This window comes from Triticum dicoccoides, chromosome 6B (genome assembly GCF_002162155.2).
Source record: "Triticum dicoccoides isolate Atlit2015 ecotype Zavitan chromosome 6B, WEW_v2.0, whole genome shotgun sequence".
Lineage (NCBI taxonomy): Eukaryota > Viridiplantae > Streptophyta > Magnoliopsida > Poales > Poaceae > Triticum > Triticum dicoccoides.
The window spans coordinates 666,285,919-666,298,982 of record NC_041391.1 but is presented as its reverse complement, the minus strand read 5'-3'; the positions used below and the strand labels follow the sequence as shown (position 1 = coordinate 666,298,982).

The window sequence follows — 13,064 nt, the reverse complement described above, 5'->3', positions numbered from 1 at the left end:
CCAGCCCTGACATTTTTTAAACTAAAGATGCCATCCGAAAAGGAAAAACAAACTCAAAAAAAAAAACTGAAACCTGCCATGCCAGAAGTTGCTATGCCTTTCTCCTTGCTCATTTACCGGAAGATAGCCTTCCCATATCTTTTTTACGGGATTGCAATTGCCTGAAACTTCCGTGGGCAGCCCACCAAAATGTTGCTGCCCTGCCGGAGCTTGGTCGGAAAGCCGTTGCGCCTTCGCCGCACCACCACCGCCCGACGCCGCCTAGACCGCGCCACCTGCATTATAAAAAGGAAAACACTTTTCCTTTTTATAATGCGATGTTTTCGTGGGTTTTTTGGGTGTGTGATTAGGATACCTGTTAATCAACTCGTAGTTATGTGGGAAATATTTTGCGCTGGTGGTCGCATCTATCATGTTGTTGCTACAGTGTTCTATGTTGGCGCGTTTTTAGGTGGTGAGAGGACACGCGGGATTGGTGTGCTTTTTATGATGATTTTTTAGGATGGTTGATGCCGATTAATTTGATAAATTATTGGCCCAGTCAAAATCATGAACTAAAGGCAAAATTGAATATCTTACCTGAATGAGAGTGCGTCTTAAGAAATCAATCCGGTGAAAATTGTGATCCAAGTTCAAAATAAAAACACCATAACTAAATGTAAGAGCTCCAAAATTAAGGCCAGGAAGCATCCGGGCCAGTACTGTCCAGGCTTGACGCGTGTTCACAACACTCAAACGCTCAAACTGAACTGTCGAGCTAGGCACCGATACGACAGGCTTCCAGGCAGCTAGGCCAGCAAGCACGCGCGGTGTCGGACATCCGATCCGACTCGGCTCACGACCGGACAGCCTTGCCGCTATATATTTCTCTCTCCCCGGCCAGCACGGACGCAATTTCGCAGATCGCACAGACCTTCCTCATTCATCACGCAGTACGAACGACCGGATCGGCCAATTCCCATGGCGGCCTCGAGTCCGGAGTGGTCGAGCCTCCTGCCGGATATCCTGGGCCAGGTGATCGCCCGCCTCCCACACATCGCCGACCGCGCCCGCTTCCGTGCCGTGTGCCGCTCGTGGCGCTCCGCCTTGCGCCTGCGAGACTCCCATCGGCGAGGGCTTCCGTGGGTTGTCCTTAACGACGGCGCCTACCTGACGCCCTCGGACAGCGGAATCCATCGCCTCACACTTCCCGTGAACACAAGATGCATCGGCTCCACCAATGACTGGATCGTGCTCGACCGCATGGACGGTGTTACGCAAAAGCATACATACGCATTGCACAACCACTTCCTCGATGTCGCGGTGCCGTTGCCGGAGCTGAACTCCATAATTGGGAATCTTCCTGAGAAGTTTGAGATCCGGAAGGTTCTCATGCGGTCGACACCCGACGATCTCGTTGCGGTTACAAGCAACATCTGCAGGTACCCTTTCATCTTGTGCCGACCTGGTAAGGGAGCGTGGGTGGCGGAGCCATTAGCTATGCCGTACTTTCGTATCGTCGATTTTGCGTTCCTCGGAGATATGCTCTACGTGATCACCAAGGCCGAGAGCCTCTACGCCATCCACCTCACCGAACACGATGATGGCAAGCCCGATGTCTCCTTTGTCGAACGGATCACCAGGCACACCCCTTACCCTAATGGTGATAGGTACAATAATGACATGTGGATGGGTACAAGTGACAACGATGCGTCAAGCAGTGAGGATGAAGATGACAACGATGATGCGTTGAGTCAAGAAGAAGCCCCCGATGAATTGGTCGGTGATGCTAGTGACATTGACAATGACAATGACCGCTCCTCTGCCTACAATTGTACGTTGTCTGATTGTGAAGAGGTCGTGAACTCCAAAGGATGCAACTTACTCACGACTTACAGACACCTCGTTGAGTCCCGCGGTAAGTTGCTCATGGTTAAGCGGCAATGCTTACTCACGGCTTTCACTCCAAACCACCACACTCGCAAGGTCGAAGTCTTTGAGGCGGACGTGGACAAAGGCACATGGGTACCAGTGACCCGTGGGCTAGGTGGCGGTCATGCGATATTCATCAGTCATGGCTTCAACAATATAGTTGCTGCCTGTGGGGAAGTGAAAGAGGATGACATATATTTTCCCGACACGAACGATGTGTTTGACATGCAAACAGGGATTATTAGAACTTTAGGACCAATAAGTCGGTTAGACGCCTGTTGGAGGACGTGTGTTTTTCCACCGGACCTAGTTGTTTAACTTACCAGTAGTATGTGTCCAACCTATGTTGACTTGCCAATCTGGGAAATGTGATATTTGCTATCTCAAACTTTAGTACAACCTGCGACATCATTAGTCACTAGAACTATGAGAATCATGTTGTAGGTATATCAATCATCCTTCGGTCTATTTATGACGAGTTGGCTACCAGATCAGGTTCTCGTGGACATGCAGCAACAACCAAATTATGATGGACAAGCTAGCCAGCAATTTGTTTCGATCGCAAATATATATTCTTACTTTATTTGTGGAAAATGAGACAAGAAAGGTACTACAATGGCACAACAGATCGCAGGCAAGGCACTATAACAAGGATATTCCAACAACAAAATATCAAGTGCTCCGGACAAATATTCTATCCGCATGATTCTTCGGCGGTGCAACACATGCTTAATCAAAATGTCCCATTTTTTTACTAGTATGTTCAGCAGAAAAGGATTTTGACACCAATGCAATAATGCCTTCTTTTCGTACCAAGGAAGCTATGTTTCTTGACAGCAAGTTCATACTCAGCAAAGAACTAATAGCTGGACAAACAAACTGACAGTCAGAGGCCTTGAAAATATATATTATTGAAGCATTTTTTTTCAAAACGAAGACAAAAGATTTGCATCATCCATTAAATAAGGAGATAATAGAGTTTAGAGTTTTACAACACACCCACAAAAGTGGCATGACAATTACTCGCCCAACAACAAATTCCCTAGTCTCTTAGCGCCCGCGGTAACCCAAAGCTTGGCCACGTCCAGGATGGTGGTAAGGATAATAGGCGGTGGCATGCACTTGTGGCGGAACACTCTAGCATTTCTTTCATTCCAAATTGTCCGAGAGACACGCATGGTGAGGGAAGCCATAGTATGCCAATTAGGATTGCTACTGTCGGTTCTCTTGTCCCACCACTCGTTGACAGTTTCATGAAGGTGCCACATGGATGCATCCATGCGGTATAAGCCAATCTTCTCGATGATGGCTTTCCAAAGCCTAATCGTGTAGCGGCACTTGAATAAAAGGTGAGTACCCGTTTCTTGCTCCCTTTTGCAAAGAGGGCAGAGGCCGCAATTTGGCCACCCACACCACTCCAAGCGACCGGGGGTCCAAATCCTATCTTGCAGTGCCAACCAAGCGAAGAATTTAACCTTAGGAGGATCCCAAACCTTTCAGACCATGCGATCCATGGGGGAGAGGGTCAAGCCAAGTAATTGAACCTATTGTTGAAGCATGATGTTTCAACGAAATTAAATTACTTTTTTCCTTAATATAATATCGCAAATCGACGTGTACAGCTCGATGAGCAGGCGAAACCACCTTTGATTAGGATGTTGGACAGTGCTGCAAAGTTTTTCTCCTTTTGTTACAGACTTAAAGGCTAGAGCAATGTTTCGTTTGGGTCGGTTCGGAACTTCCGCCGGCGGCATGCCACGCATACTTCGCACGTCCATCAAAAGCACCGTATGTTTAGTAGGACTAGCAAATATATCCGTGCGCAACGGAAAAATAAACTCTCGCACACCCCTACTGAGCATGCCACTTTTCCTCTTTCTACCATCGTCCATGGTGGTCACTTGTCAACCTTTTTACGATAAAAGTGACAAGTCTCAAGGCAATGAGTTTGTCCATCACATTTTAGCTTGCACAAATTGTATAATACAAACATGGCCAATCAAAATTTATAACAGAAAACTCAAAATGAAATGAAGATCAGTCTCAAGACGGTGAGTTTGGTCAGGTTCCAAGCACCTTTACCGTGCATGTTATGTTGGCAACCTATTCAACGTTAATATGTCCATGCATGCCACTCCCTCAAATCACAATTTAGACATTCTGATTGCATGCGTTGGTAATAACTGCCTCAAAGGTTTCCCCGCGATGTACCAAGGTCACATCAATGAGTCAACAATGATATTGTAAGCAGTGGCGTCACATGACCTGTGGATTTGGTATGCTTTCTTTGAAATGTATGGTTCTCAGAATGACATCAATGTGCTTCAGGGTTCTCTCGTGTTTAGTAGACTTTGTAATGGGGAATCACCGTCGTGCAACTACACTGTCAATAGCCGTGACTACAATATGGGGTACTATCTTGCTGATGGTATCTATCCACGGTGGACCACGTTTGTGAAGACCATGTATGAATCCCAAGGCAACAAACGAAGCCACTTTGCAACAATGCAAGAGGTAGCTAAGAAGGATGTGAAGAAGGCATTTGGAGCGCTCGAAGCTCATTGGGAATTGTTCGTAGAGCTGTAATGATGTGGAAATCAGAGACTTTGTGGTAGCTCATGACATGTAGTGTCATTTTGCACAATATGATTGTCAAAGATGAGGGTAATATGGTAGCCCAAACCAATGATTTTTGAGACACCCGAAGAACAAGTCCATATTCCGAAACAACAAGATACAATTCGGCTTATGAACTTTCTAGAGATGTATCAAAATCTTCAAAATCATCAGGTGCATGCGCAACTACTGAATGATCTCGTGGAGCATATGTGGACCTACAATGAAAACCAAAGTGCTAATATTTGAATTGTACACTTCAAATAAGTTTTATGTTTGAACTATGTATTTTTGCTACCAACATTTGTTAATTACCAGTGACATTCACACGTGCAATGGACGTGCATGGATTTGAGAGTTCGGATTTGAGGTGTGTGGCTGCCGGACACGATATATGAAGGGTTGTCCGGTACCGTCTACTGGCCTGCCCATGTGCGTGTCCGTAGACGTATAGGGGGTTAAATTTGCCGACTTTAACCGTTAACCGTAGATGCAACGAATCTGGTTAAAATGATTGTCACCGGAGAGGAGGTACCTTGGTGTCTAGTGAAATTTGAACACGTGGACCGGAGTGGAGGTACGCCGCCTGAACGGTCGACGAAACAGGCGCCCGATCGCCGGTCCAATAGTGAACCGACCTGTAGGCCCCGGCCCAGAACCATGCACGTACACGCTCAGGGCCCGCCCGGCCTCCGAGTCGGAAGTCTATATAAGTTCCGACCCCCATCTTTCGGGGCGCACCCCACCAGACTAGCTAGATCACCTGACAAGACGCAGAGTAACCACCGGCGAGCGAGCGAGCGAGAGCGCCACGCGCTGACGACGATTGGCCAGGCGCAAAGCAGCCGTCGGCGGGCGAGCGGGAGCGCCACGCCGCTGACCCCGACTGAGACGCAGAGCAGCCGTCGGCGGACGAGCAAGAGCGCCACGCACATGGCGGACGGAGGCAACCGAAACGGCATGGTCTGGTTCAGCTGCCTGCCATGCGGCTGGCCCCCAGGCGACTACCAGCAGCGGGTGGTCAAGCTCCACTGGGCGAACTGTGAGGTGGCGCGGGCGGCGAAGAAGGCCGCACGGGAGGCAGCCGAGGCCGCCCACAATGCTCTGCAGGAGGCCGCCAATGGCGGCGGCAAGAAGACGAAGAAGCGCAAGAAAGCGCAGAAGGCCATCGGGTAGGACGCGCAGATCCATCCAAACGCAATTTCTTGGCCTTCGGATACGAGCTCGATGACGGATTGGTTAACGCAGGTTTAGGCTCAGAAAACAGAGTAACCAAATCTTTGATTCTTGATTAGTACTAGCAAAAATGCCCGTGCGTTGCAACGGGAGAAAAGAAATTGTCCCTCATCCACACCCCGATGACATCAAAATATCACTTGAAATCTTTCACGGTGCCACACCACAAACAACATGATAAGTGGTGTTGCACAAAAATATGAAGGTGGTATGATTTTTGAAGTGTAAGGACATGCATGCCAAATGTTCAAGGTTACATCAACATTGATATTCTTTAAAAAAAATCTTTATGGGCAAAATTTCAAAGAATATGGAAATCAACACCAAGGCACTGGTTTACAAAAGCTCGAATCAACAGTTTAGTGTACATCATCGTATGGGGTATGGTTATGGTGCACTGTTAAATATAGAGGATGCTTATGTGCCTGTTGTAACCTTCAGCATATAATAGCTTGTAGGAATCACCACCCCCTATGGCTCCAAAAATAGTTTTTATTGAAGTATCAAACTATCATATCTATGGGGTAGGAAACATATACAATAGGCATTTTTAAAATACCCCATGTAAAGAAGACATTGGTTAAGGTTTGGGCGCCCACCTGAATTTTTTTATCGAATGAAAAAGGAGAAAAAGGGTGGGAAGGGAGGATCAAACCTGGGTCTCCAAGGTGGAAGGGAGATGCTCTATCCGATGGCCTGCTTGACTCCTTATGTTATGTGGCCGGGTTGAACATAATTGAATCAAAGGCGACGGTCGCTTTGTGGATGGAAAAATGATTCATTTCTTCCTCACTTATGGGTGGCACGGTGAGTAATTTATGACAACTTTACAGGTAGTTTGAAGATGGAAGGACAGACAGAAACACTAATCCCTTTATTATTAGGTACATATAGCAAATATGACCTTGCGTTGCAAGAAAGAAAGATATCGCACTCCTCTAGCCAATAAACATCCACATCGATTTTTTTCTAAAACATGACACTGGTTTGGGAGAGTTAATCTAAAGCTTATATGTGGTTCTCAACCTTTTCCTGCTTCCTTTCTCCTTCGCCGGAATCCGGTGAGTTCTTAGCCTGAAGCTTATTGTTTTTGCTCCATTCAATTCCACCTTTTTAGGATCTTTCGTAGCAAGAAAAGTTTAGTTTACGATCGAGAATCGTCTATTTAGGAAAAAAATGTTCAATTCGGAATTCGGTCACTCTATAAATTTACATCGTCGATACAAAAAATTGTGATGTCTGTGAAAGAACAGATTATAATCTTCCTAAAAAAGGTGAGGTGCAAAGTGAGTAAAAGAATTGTCTTCTAACTAATTGTACAGTCGTGTATGTAGTGTAACCAGGGCTGTTTACAGTCGAAATTTCAAAGAGATTGAATTTCAGTCAATGTTTCTGCTCCTTTCCTATGAACTACTCCCTCCGTCACGAAACAAATGTAAGGCGTTTTTTTATACTATGATAGTGTCAAAAAGTGTCTTACATTTTAGGACGGAGGGAGTACAATATTTAATTTATTTCCAAAATTACAGTCACATGAATATAAGCATATGGCTTACTAACTTGGAACGGTTGTCATCAGAGTGCAAGTGTGCCAGCTCGGTACAATCAAATAATCACAGTGTACCAATGTGAGAAGGGTCAAGGGAGCAAAAGGAGTTCAATATAGGACACTGAGAACACGTTAGCAGAATAAACCATTTTTTGGAACGCCATGAACAGTCGCACATAATTCCAACGGATGAGCACCACAAAATATTCTAATCGATGGTTCTAGCACGCTCCAGTAGCTTCTTCCAGTCTGTGCATCTAACAACAACAAATGATTAAAAAAGAAGCAATAGCCAAATCCCCACCGAGCGCCCACTGCGTGCCCCTTCTAAGCTTATCCATCCACATCGCTATTCCTCCTCAGTCCACAGCGCCGCTCCGCCTCCATCTTCCTCCTCCTGCAACCTCACCACCAAGCGCTACTCCTCCCCTCTTCTCCATCCATCCACCTCACCACCAGCGCTGCTCTCCTCTTCTCTATACAGCGCGTCCACTACCGGCTTGGCGCGCGTTTGCCCTACCCCAAGTTCTCTCCTCCTACCACGCATGGCCGTGCTCCACCCCACCAGCCGCCCGTGCTCTGCCGATGATGAACTCCAGTCCTGGAGTGCGCGGCCTCGGTGGCTGGCTACAGCCACTTACCGGCACCCGGCTGCCAAAGGTGGGGCGGAGCTTTGGTGTGTGCGTTTACTGCTGCGGCTGGGGCGGCGGTGGCCTGCTCGTCGGCGCATAGGGGCCTGGGGTGGAGTCCCCATGCCGTGGTGGTGGAGCCCGTGCCCGTGAGTGGCTGGTGACTATGGGGGGATGTGGTGCTGGTTTGCAGTGGCGGCTCGGTTGCTCGCCAGATCTAGCGGCTGGCCAGCACATGCAGGAGCTGGCTGGGCCTGTGGCGGAGGCGGCCTGGTGGTGCTGCTCGTCTGCCGATGGCCCAAGAATTCTGTGGCCGCTCGGGTGAAGGCCCCCAGTTTTCTCTTCTCGTTAGCTCTTCTATGTACCATCGCCATATCTTCAGACTTCCCTTCTTCCCTCCATCTCTCTTCTCTTCCCCGTGCTTCTTTTCTCTAAGAGCTCTCTCTCTGTCTTCTATTTTTTGCAGAGAGATGGCCATGGCCGCCCGATGCCCAAGCACCGCCGGCGTCCAGACCCCATCCACGCTATCCCCATCTCGCCGGAGACCTGCACCAAGTCCCATCCAGCGTCCGCACCACCACCTTCGGCCCCTGCCCCGCAGCTCTGCAGCCCGAGCGCTTCAGCCACCTCCCAAAGCAGAGGAGAGGAGCTCCCTGCCACGAGCCTTTCCAGTGCCGGCAAACCAGTAGGCCGACCCGCCCCCTACTCCGCCAAGCTTCACCACCGCTGGGATGCCCCCTCCTCCCCTTCCCCGCTTGGATCTGGCAGGCGCCGGGGCGGTGGCGTCGTCCCTGTGATGTCGCGCAAACATGAAACGTTTTTCCAGAGTGCCACTTAAACAGGGACTGTGGGCTTATTTCAAAGAAATAGAGGGGCTTTTGCGCAAAAACGCCAACGACGTACGACCAGAAGCATTAGCTGCTTTATTAGTAGTGATTAGTATTAGCTTTCTTGGAAGTTCAAGAACTTCGTCCTGGTTCTTGATTCGATTTAGTTTTCTTGGATGTTCAAGAACTTCCTTCTGGTTCTTGATTCGATTTAGCTTTCTCAAGAACTTCCGGCTGATTCTTGATTTTACTTGGCTTTCTTGGATGCTCAAGAACTGACTCGAATATCTTTCTTGGCGGACATAGATGTGTGTGATTCTGGACAGATTCTGCTTAGTTCTACCTTCTACGTGTTCCTGAAACTTATGCATGCGATTGACTTGCTAAATCCATCTTGGAACTTACTTTTTTTTTTCAATGTTGGCTTACTGCAGCTTAACCCTGCAGTACTTTCTTTCACCACAGTGCTTTTTGTCAATGCAGTACTTATGCGTGGGATAACCCTGCAGTTTGTGACATAATAACTTGAATACAGCCAGTTCCTACCTTGGAACTACTTTTTATTCAAAATGTTGGTTTACTGCTGCTTATCCCTGCAGTTTGTTGCATAATTACTTGAATACAGAAAGTTGGTATCTTGGAACTACCTTTTCTTAATCAGGCATACTTATACCAGCTAGGTGAAGTTTGTACTGTCCAACATACAACCAATGCAACTGTGCTGGTTTTTCACTAGTACAAGATTTTTAAGAGAAAAACAAGTTGATTTATCTATTTTGAGACAATGGTGGAGGCGTGTAACTATTCTGTTATAAGATAGAAGATGATTCTAGAATTTCATGAATAACAGCAATATAGAAATAAAATAGCACAAAGGTATAAAGAAAAGCACACTTGAGAGAAGAAATGCAAAATGGAGAGCTGTAGCAGATTTTAGTACCTGTCCAGATTTTTGACAAATGGGAAGATACAGAAACCCTCCACGGTTCTTTTCCAAAGCAGCTGCACAAATATGTGTTTCGTAACATCGTGCGATTATTTACAACTACCCAGTTCATGAACTTAAAAAAGGGTTCACGGATTTGAAAAAAGTTCATGAATTTCAAAAAATGCTTGTGGATTTTAAAAAAGTTCACAAATTTTTAAATCCAAATGATAAATGACACACGTGTGACACGAAGCACTCTGGCCTTGGCGTTTTACGACTAAAGTTGCCATAAAAAAAACCATGAAAAAACGGAAACTTGCCATCCAAAAAAAAACTGCCTCCTTACGTCACTAAACTTGCCATAAAAATGTATGACTTGCCATGTGTTTGTGCCACAAGTGTGACACTTATCAGGATCTTTTTTAAAAATATCCATTAGTTTTTAGAAAAATGCATAAACAAATAAAAAATTAAGAAAAACCAAACCCAAAAGAACCAAAAAAGAAAAGGACAACAGAATCTTCTAGATGCTTCTTAAAACCGGTGGAAGAAGCCTACATGAGCTGGCCACTTACCGTACCCAAATATTAGTCCACCGCTGCAACCGCTCCTGACTACGCTTACCAGATCCAAATAATTTTGAAATTCTCAACAAAATTTGAAGTTCCCAAACTATTATCAAAAACCAGATTTTTTTTCCGATTTGTGAACTAAAATGGAAAATATCTTTTTTTAAATGCAAAAAATAAAAGTTTTTTGGAATTTGGAACATTTTTAGGATTGTGATTTTTTAAAAGAAAATTAAGAAAATTGGTACATTTTTTGTAATACCAATCATGTTTTAAAATGAGGAACACTTTCTGAATTTGTGAACAAATTTGGAAAATCAGGAACATTTTTTGGAATTCCAAAATAATTTGAAACTGTCATTTTCGTAATTTTGATTTAAAACAATGGAACATTTTGAAACACGAAAGATTTGATTTTTTTATACTTTTGAACTAATATTCAAAATTGTCGAAAAATTTAAAAGGAAAAACATAAACAAAAAAGAAAAGGAAAAAAATTAAACAGAGAAGAAACGAAAAGAAAGAAAACCCGAAACCTTTAAACAAAATGAAAACTGTAAAGCAGAAAAACAACAACAACAAAACGAGAGCTCCTATGTGACGCTAACTGCGTCGAAATGTCGATGTTTCGCACAGGCTTCGCAAACCTGGGCCGGCCCATTTGGCATTCGCGAGATGAAAAAATGCGAAAAAAGTACGCTGGAACTGGGACTCGAACCAGCGATCTTGCGGTCTAGCGTGTGCTATGCTAGCCCACTGCGGCCAACAAGCTCCAGTACTGAATTAGCAGCGGAAGATTAAAAGAAACAACAACAACATCGATAAAACTCAATGTTTGCTAAAAAAACTCCAAAAAATTCAAACGGGAACATTTTTGAAAATCACGAAAAAATTGTAACAGGAAATTTTGAACAAATTTCGAAAAAATACAAAAATTAAACCTCCAAACTTTCTGAAAAAACGAACAAATTTATAAATTCAGAACATTTTTTAGAAAAATGAACAAAATCTAAAATTGTAAACTTTTTTCAGAACACAAACAAAATTCAAAAGTGAGAACATTTTTTGCAAATGCGAACAAAATTTTGAAACTCTAAGCATTTTTTGCATGATTTTCTTTGGAAGTTGCGAACATTTTTTAACAAGCGAACAATTTTAGAAAATGTGAACAAAATTCTAAATTTCGAACATTTTTCAGAACACGAACACAACTCCAAAAAAAATTTTAAAAGGGATGAACAAATTTCGAAATTACAAACAATTTTTTTATTTGAGAACAATGTTTTTTGAAAACGTGAACAAAATTTGGAATTTTGAACATCTTTTCGAATTGTAACCAAAAATATGAAAACAGCAACATTTTTTCAAATTATGAACAAAATTTTGGCAATGTGAACATTATTTCAAAAATATGAACAAATTTTGACAACAAGATTTTGTAAAAAAAAATCTGAACAATATTTTAACTTAAAAAGAAAAAGAAAAATGAAAGAACAGAAAAAGACAGTGAAGAAAACCCGAAAAAACAGTAGAAGGAACAAAAAAAATTTGGAAATTCTGTGTACTGATTTTAAGTTCTGGCGCTGCTGTCTTTTTCTCTTAATTTCGTGTTGCTGTTTGTTAACTTGAACGAGCCAATCGGGGGAGAGTGGACGTTTGGCTCCCGGGAGCCATGGAGGCCTTTTTCAAAACAAAACTAAACTAAAACTTTTCGTTTCCAAAAAAATTCTGAAAAAAATTGTGCAAGTAAACAAGTATGTTATGTCTATGTGTATAGAATTTTAGAATGAAAAACGATGAAATATGACCTGTACAAAAAAGACAAATTCATGGCCTGAGTGGATGAATAGTATCATGTGTTAAAAAGCGCCAGATTTGTCATTTTTGCACACCCCTCATTTCAACTTATTTTGCCCTGAAAATTTACACACATGTGTGTTATGCCTTCATGTATATGTGTGTTTTTTTAGAATTTTTTGAAATGTAGAAAATATGAAATTCGACAAAATTCAAAATTTCAAAACCGAGCTCCATGGAGCTCGGCCTCGAAAGACAATATCCGCAATCAGGGTGGCTAGCGCGGCTTGTACATCTACAGTAGGTACTGGGTTCGATCCCTAGCACAAACTCTTTTTGCTGTTTTTAATATCGCGAGAAAGGAAACAACCGTAAATACTACTCCCTCCGTCCGGAAATACATGTCGAAGGAATTGATGTATCTAGACGTATTTTAGTTCTAGATATATCTATTTTTATGCATTTCTTCGATAAGTATTTTCGGACGGAGGGAATACATGTGAAACAACGACAACTTGCGGCAACGCGCGGCAAATAGGGAATTCCCCAAACTTGCCGTGCACCTTCCGATCGATTCCGCCGGAGCACGCATAGCTCAGGAGACATTATCTAGCTCCCGATAGATTCCATCCGGCCAAAACGCACGTATACATACACGTGAAAGACCATGCTAGCTCCTTTCGTTTCTGCATTGGACAATGCTAGCTCCTGATCAATTCGTTCCGGGCACAAGGCACGCATACGTCCTCCCGTGGGAAGTCCATATATAGCGCAACAGCAGCCAGTGCTAAAAAACCAACTCGGCACCTGATTCATGTCCGAGCGGATATCACGTGACGCGATCTCCACCACAAGCACCAACAACGAAGCAGATCGGGCGAGGAGCGCTATATCACGTGGCCCCAAATAAGTCCCTTTCTACAAAAATCCCCAAATACATGTCTCAACTTTATACTAACTTGTACCAAAAAAGCAGCGCTGGACAAAGGGCCAGGAGCGACG

At 44.2% G+C, this 13,064-nt stretch overlaps 1 long non-coding RNA gene across 1 annotated transcript; it reads left to right on the top strand.

Annotated features, from left to right (window-relative positions):
- Positions 1 to 7,625: 7,625 nt before the first annotated feature.
- Positions 7,626 to 9,015, top strand: LOC119321991. The gene is made up of 2 exons (XR_005155329.1): positions 7,626 to 8,302; positions 8,408 to 9,015. It is a non-coding gene; the product is annotated as an uncharacterized LOC119321991 (long non-coding RNA).
- The last annotated feature ends 4,049 nt before the right edge of the window (positions 9,016 to 13,064 follow it).